Source organism: Cervus canadensis, chromosome X, assembly GCF_019320065.1.
Source record: "Cervus canadensis isolate Bull #8, Minnesota chromosome X, ASM1932006v1, whole genome shotgun sequence".
Classification (NCBI taxonomy): Eukaryota; Metazoa; Chordata; class Mammalia; order Artiodactyla; family Cervidae; genus Cervus; species Cervus canadensis.
Genome location: NC_057419.1, coordinates 57,473,762 through 57,479,761, shown reverse-complemented (window position 1 = coordinate 57,479,761; position 6,000 = coordinate 57,473,762).

Below are 6,000 nucleotides of genomic sequence, written 5' to 3'. Positions count from 1 at the left end.
AGGTTGCTTCCATGTCCTAGCTATTGTAAATAGTGCTGCAGTGAAGATTGGGGTGCACGCGTCTCTTTCAATTCTGGTTTCCATGGTGTATATGCCCATTGGTGGGATTGCTGAGTCATATGGCAGTTCTATTTCCAGTTTTTTTTTTAACGAATATCCACACTTTTCTCCATAGTGGCTGTACTAGTTTGCATTCCCACCAACAGTGTAAGAGGGTTCCCTTTCCTCCACACCCTCTCCAGCATTTATTGTGTGCAGACTTTCTGATGACAGTCATTCTGACCAGTGTGAGATGGTACCTCATTGTGGTTTTGATTTGCATTTCTGCAATAATGAGTGATGTTGAGCATCTTTTCATGTGTTTGTTAGTCACCTGTATGTCTCTTTGGAGAAATGTCTGTTTAGATCTTTGGCCCCTTTTTTGATTGGGTCGTTTATTGTTCTGGTTTATTTTTCAATAGAGCTGCATGAGCTGCTTGTATACTTTGGAGATTAATTCTTTGTTAGTTGTTTCATTTGCTATTATTTCCTCCCATTCTGAAGGCTGCCTTCTCACCTTGCTTATAGTTTCTTTCATTGTCCCAAAGCCTTTATGCTTAACAAGGTCCCATTTGTTTATTTTTCTTTTTGTATCCTTTACTCTGGGAGGTGTGTCATAGAGGATCTTGCTTTGATTTATGTCACAGAGTGTTCTGCCTATGTTTTCCTCTAAGAGTTTTATAGTTTCTGGTCTTACATTTAGATCTTTAATCCATTTTGAGTTTATTTTTGTGTATGGTGTTAGAAAGTATTGGCGTTTCATTCTTTTCCAGGTGGTTGACCAGTTTTCCCAGCCCCACTTGCTAAAGAGATTGTCTTTTCTCCATTGCATATTTTTGCCTCCTTTGTCAAAGATAAGGTGCCCATAGGTGTGTGAATTCATTTCTGAGCTTTCTAGCTTGTTCCATTGATCTGTATATCTGTATTTGTGGTAGTGCCACGGTGTCTTCATGACTGCAACTTTTTAGTATAGTCTGAAGTCAGGCATGTTGATTCATCCAGTTCCGTTCTTTCTCAAGATCACTTTGGCTCTTCAAGGTTTTTCTGTGTTTCTATAGAAATTGTGAAATTACTTTTTCTAAGTCTATGAAAAATACTGTTGGTTGCTTAATAGCAATTGCATTGAATCTATAGATTGCTTTCAGTGGTATACTCATTTTCACTATGTTGATTCTTCTGATACATGAACATGGCATGCTTCTCCATCTACTTGCATCATCTTTTGATTTCTTTCAGCAGTGTTTTATAGTTTTCTATATATAGGTCTTTGTTTCTTTAGGTATATTTATTCCTAAGTATTTTCTTCTTTTTGTTGAAATGGTGAATCTGATTGTTTCCTTAATTTCTCTTTCTGTTTTCTCATTGTTAGTGTATAGTAATGCAAGGGATTTCTGTGTACTGACTTTATTAAAGTATGCAACTTTACTATATCTATTAATTAGCTCTAGCAGTTTTCTGGTGGTGTTTTTAGGGTTTTCTATGTAGAGGATCATGTTATCTGCAAACAAGGAGAGTTTTGCTTTTTCTTTTCCATTCTGGATTCCATTTATTTCTTTTTCTTCTCTGATTGCTGTGGCTAAAACTTTCAAAACTATGTTGAATATTAGTGGTGAAAGTGGGCACACTTGTCTTGTTCCTGACTTTAGAGGAAATGCTTTCAAGTTTTCACCATTGAGCAAGGATAATGTTAGCTGTGGGTTTGTTTTAGGTGGCTTTTATTATGTTGAGGCCTGTTCCTTCCATGCCTGCTTTCTGGAGAGTTTCTATCATAAATGAGTGTTGAATTTTGTCAAAGGCTTTCTCTGCATCTATTGAGGTCATCATATGGTTTTTATCTTTCAATTTGTTAATGTGGTGTATCACATTGATTGATTTGTGAATATTGAAGAATCCTTGCATCCCTGGGATAAATCCCACTTAGTCATGATATATGATCTTTTTAGTATGTTGTTGGATTTTAAGCATTAATCTGTCAGCATGTGAAATGAATGCAGTTGTACGATAATTTGAACATTCTTTGGCCTTTCCTTTCTTTGGAATTGGAAAGAAAATGAATCTTTTCCAGTCCTGTGGTCCCTTCTGGGTTTTCCAAATTTGCAGCACTTTAACAACATTGACTTTTAGGATTTGAAATAGCTCAGCTGGAATTCCATCATCTGCACCAGATTTATTCATAGAAATGCTTCCTAAGGCCCACTTGACTTCACTCTCTTGGATGTCTGGCCCTAGGTGAGTGACCACACCGTCATGGTTATCTAGGTCATTAAGACCTTTTTGGTATAGTTCTTCTGTGTATTATTGTACTTCTTCTTAATCTCCTCTGCTGCTGATAGTTCCTTGCTGTTTCTGTACTTTATTGTGCTCATTTTTGCATGAGATGTTCCCTTGGTGTCTCCAATTTTCTTAAAGAGATCGTTAGTCTTTCCCTTTTTATTGTTTTATTCTATTTCTTTGCATTGTTCACTTAAGAAGAATTTATTGTTTCTCCTTGCTATTCTCTGGAACTCTGCATTCAGCTGGGTATGTCTTTTCCTTTGTCCTTTGCCTTTCATGTCTCTTCTTTTCTCAGCTATTTGTAAGGCCCCCTCAGACAAGCACTTTGTTTTCTTAGATTTCTTTTTCTTGGGGATGGTTTTGGTCACCATCTCTTATACAATGTTATGAAACTCCATCTGAAGGACAGCAGGGTTTCATTATAGAACTGCCACAGACCTGGGCGAAGCAGACACCCTTGGAGGACACAAACAGTATCTTGTGTGCACCAGAACCCAGGGAAAGGAGCAGTGACCCCACTAGAGACTGAGCCAGACCTACCTGTGAGTGTTTGAGGGTCTCATGCAAAGGCGTGAACTGGAAGTGGCCTGCCGTGTGGACGCGGCACTGGCAACACCAGTCCTGGTAGGCACATGCTGGCACAAGTCCTTTTTGAAGGTCACCAATAGCCTTATCATAGAGCCTGTAGACTCCTGTACTGGGGTGCCTCAGAACAAACAACTAAGAGGGAGGGAGCACTCCAGCAGAAAATTGGATTAAAGAGTTACTGAGCATGGCCCTGCCCACCAGAGCAAGACCTAGTTTTCCCCACAACCGGTCCCTCCCATAAGGAAGCTTGCATGAGCCTCTTATCCTCATCCATCAAAGGACAGCCAGAAGAAGGGAGAATCTTGCAGTCTCCAGAACACAAACCAGGATCACAGAAAGCAAACCAAAGTGAGCCCATGGATCACAGCCTTGTGTAACTCACTGAAGATATGAGCCATGCCATGCAGGGTCACCCAAGATGGATGGGTCATGGTGGAGAGTTCTGACAAAATGTGAACCAATGGGGAAGGAGATGGCAAACCACTTCAGCATTCTTGCCTCAAGAATCCCATAAACAGCATGAAAAGGCAAAAAGATATGACACTGGAAGATGAGGCCCCAGGTCGATAGGTGTCTAATATGATACTGGAGAAGAGTGGGAAAATAGCTCCAGAAATAATGAAGAGGCTGGGCCAAAGTGGAAACTACACTCAGTTGTGGATGTGTCTGGTAGTGAAAATAAAGTCCAGTGCTGTAAAGAACTCTACATGGAATCCTAGAATGTTAGATTCATGAGTCAAGGTAAGTTGGATGTGGTCAAGCAGGAGATGTGTGAACACTGACATCTTTGGAATCAGTGAACTAAAGTGAACAGAAGTGGGCTAATTTAATTCAGATGACCATTATAACTACTATTGTGGGCAAGAATCCATTAGAAGAAAGAAGAGTCCAAAGTGCAGTGCTTGGGTGCAATCTCAAATACAACAGAATGATCTCAGCTTGTTTCCAAGGTAAACCTTTCAACATCACAGTAATCAAAATATGCCCCAATCACTAAATTTGAAGAAACTGAAACTGAATGTTCCTATGAAGACCTCTTTTCAACTGTGGTGTTGAACAAAACTCTTGAGAGTCCTTTGGACTGCAAGGAGATCAAACCAGTCAATCCCAAAAGAAATCAGTCCTGAAGATTCATTGGAAGGACTGATGCTGAAGCTGAACCTCTAAAACTTTGGCCACCTGGTGTGAAGAACTGACTCATTGGAACAGACCCTGCTTCTGGGAAAGATTGAAGGCAGGAGGAGAAGGGGATGACAGAGGATGAGATGGTTGGATGGCATCACTGACTCAATGGGACATGAGTCTGAGCAAGCTCCATGAGTTGGTGATGGACAGGGAAGCCTGGTGGGCTGTAATCCATGGGGCCGCAAAGAGTCAGACACAACTGAGCAACTGTACTGATGAAGACCTACAAGATCTTTGAGAACTAACATCAAAAAAATGTAATTTTCATCATATCAGAGTGGAATACAAATGTAGGAAGTCAAGAGATACCTGGGGTAACAGGCAAGTTTGGCCTTGGAGTACAAAATGAAGCAGGGCAAAGGCTAACAGAGTTTTCGCAAGAGAACACACTGGTCATAGCAAACACTCTCCTCCAATAACACAAGGGACGATGCTACACATGGACATCACCAGATGGTCAGTACCAAAATCAGATTGATTATATTCTGAGAGGGTAACAGGCAGGAAGGCCAGGGGTCCCCAAACGGAGGAAATAGGCTGCAAGTGTCAGACATTTTTTATGCCTCTCTTAAGCGGCAGGAGGAAACAAACAAGTGTTCGATTTTTTCCCCCTTCTCTATACAAATGTAAAGGAGGTTTCTCTTAAAATTATGTGTTGCCATGACAACACCTGGCTCCATGTGAACTTGACTTTTCTCAAACCTTGAGCTAACCAATGCATTTTTCCTATGGAAATGTTTGTCTTAAGCTATGCTAATCAACTATGTATTTACCCTAGATTCTGTCTTTCTTCAAGGCAGTCCTGCCTAAGATTCAGAACCGACTTGACAAGCCTGTATGTTTTACTCAAACATTGTTCTCCTAATCTATGTTAATGAAGCTGTATATTTACTTGGAAACCTGCCTTTCTTCAAGATTCATGTCAATCGTTTTATTTTATGGCCTGGGATGACTCACCTTGTGCCAATGTTATCTAAAAATGCATGTTGTGGGTGAGGGGCCTGGTGCCACTCTGAGTTTTGAGACATCTCTTTTCTATAATTAGCAGACTGCTAGTAGCTATATAACATCTGACTAAAGACTGGTAGAGGGGCACTCTTTCTGCCCCCTTCTGATGTCTATGTCAGAAGCTTTCTCTATCTCTTTTATACTTTAGTAAAATTTTATTACATAAAAGCTCTGAGCGATCAAGCATGTCTCTGGCCCCAGATTTAATTCTTCTCCTCTGGGGGCCAAGAATCCTGGCATCTTTCATGGTTCAGCAACAACCTTTCATCTTGGGGGCTCATCCAGGATTCTTCAGGACAAGGTAAGGATACCTGGAGCTCTAGTTCTTTGTTCTCCTAGCAAACACATTTTCTGCTGTACTTTACTAACTCTACGATGTTCTTGTGTGAATGAATGGAACGCCCTGTGAAAAGCAAGTGAGGAGCCCTGCTCTGCAGTTTCGAGGGGTATTGTAATGACTGAAGGCAGCCTCCAAAAGGGGAGCCTTGTTGGGGGTTTATACTGACCTGCCAATGCCAAAAGATACCCAACCTGCCTGTGACGGGAGTAGCCAGAAATGGGCAAAGTGTGTGGACCAAACTCTCCTTTCTCAGTCAAGCTTCCTGGTATCTTTGACCATTTCATAACTTCTTGGGAATTAGAGCTACTAACCTAATCTGTTGGATCATAGACTTTCAAGGGACTTGTGATCTATGTTGTTACTATGTACTGTTACTTAGGTCCCAAACTTAGATTGGTAGTCAGCAAGTGCCTAGCCTCGCTAGGAGCTGAAAGTCCAGAAGCTAGATGGAGCTGTAGCTCCAAGAGCATCTCTCAGGTTAAAGGTTACTCAGATAGGAAGTACAGTGGGCTTCTTCCTTGGTAATGCTAGCTCTTGATGGACAAGAAGAGGCTCTCCAGTGGCTT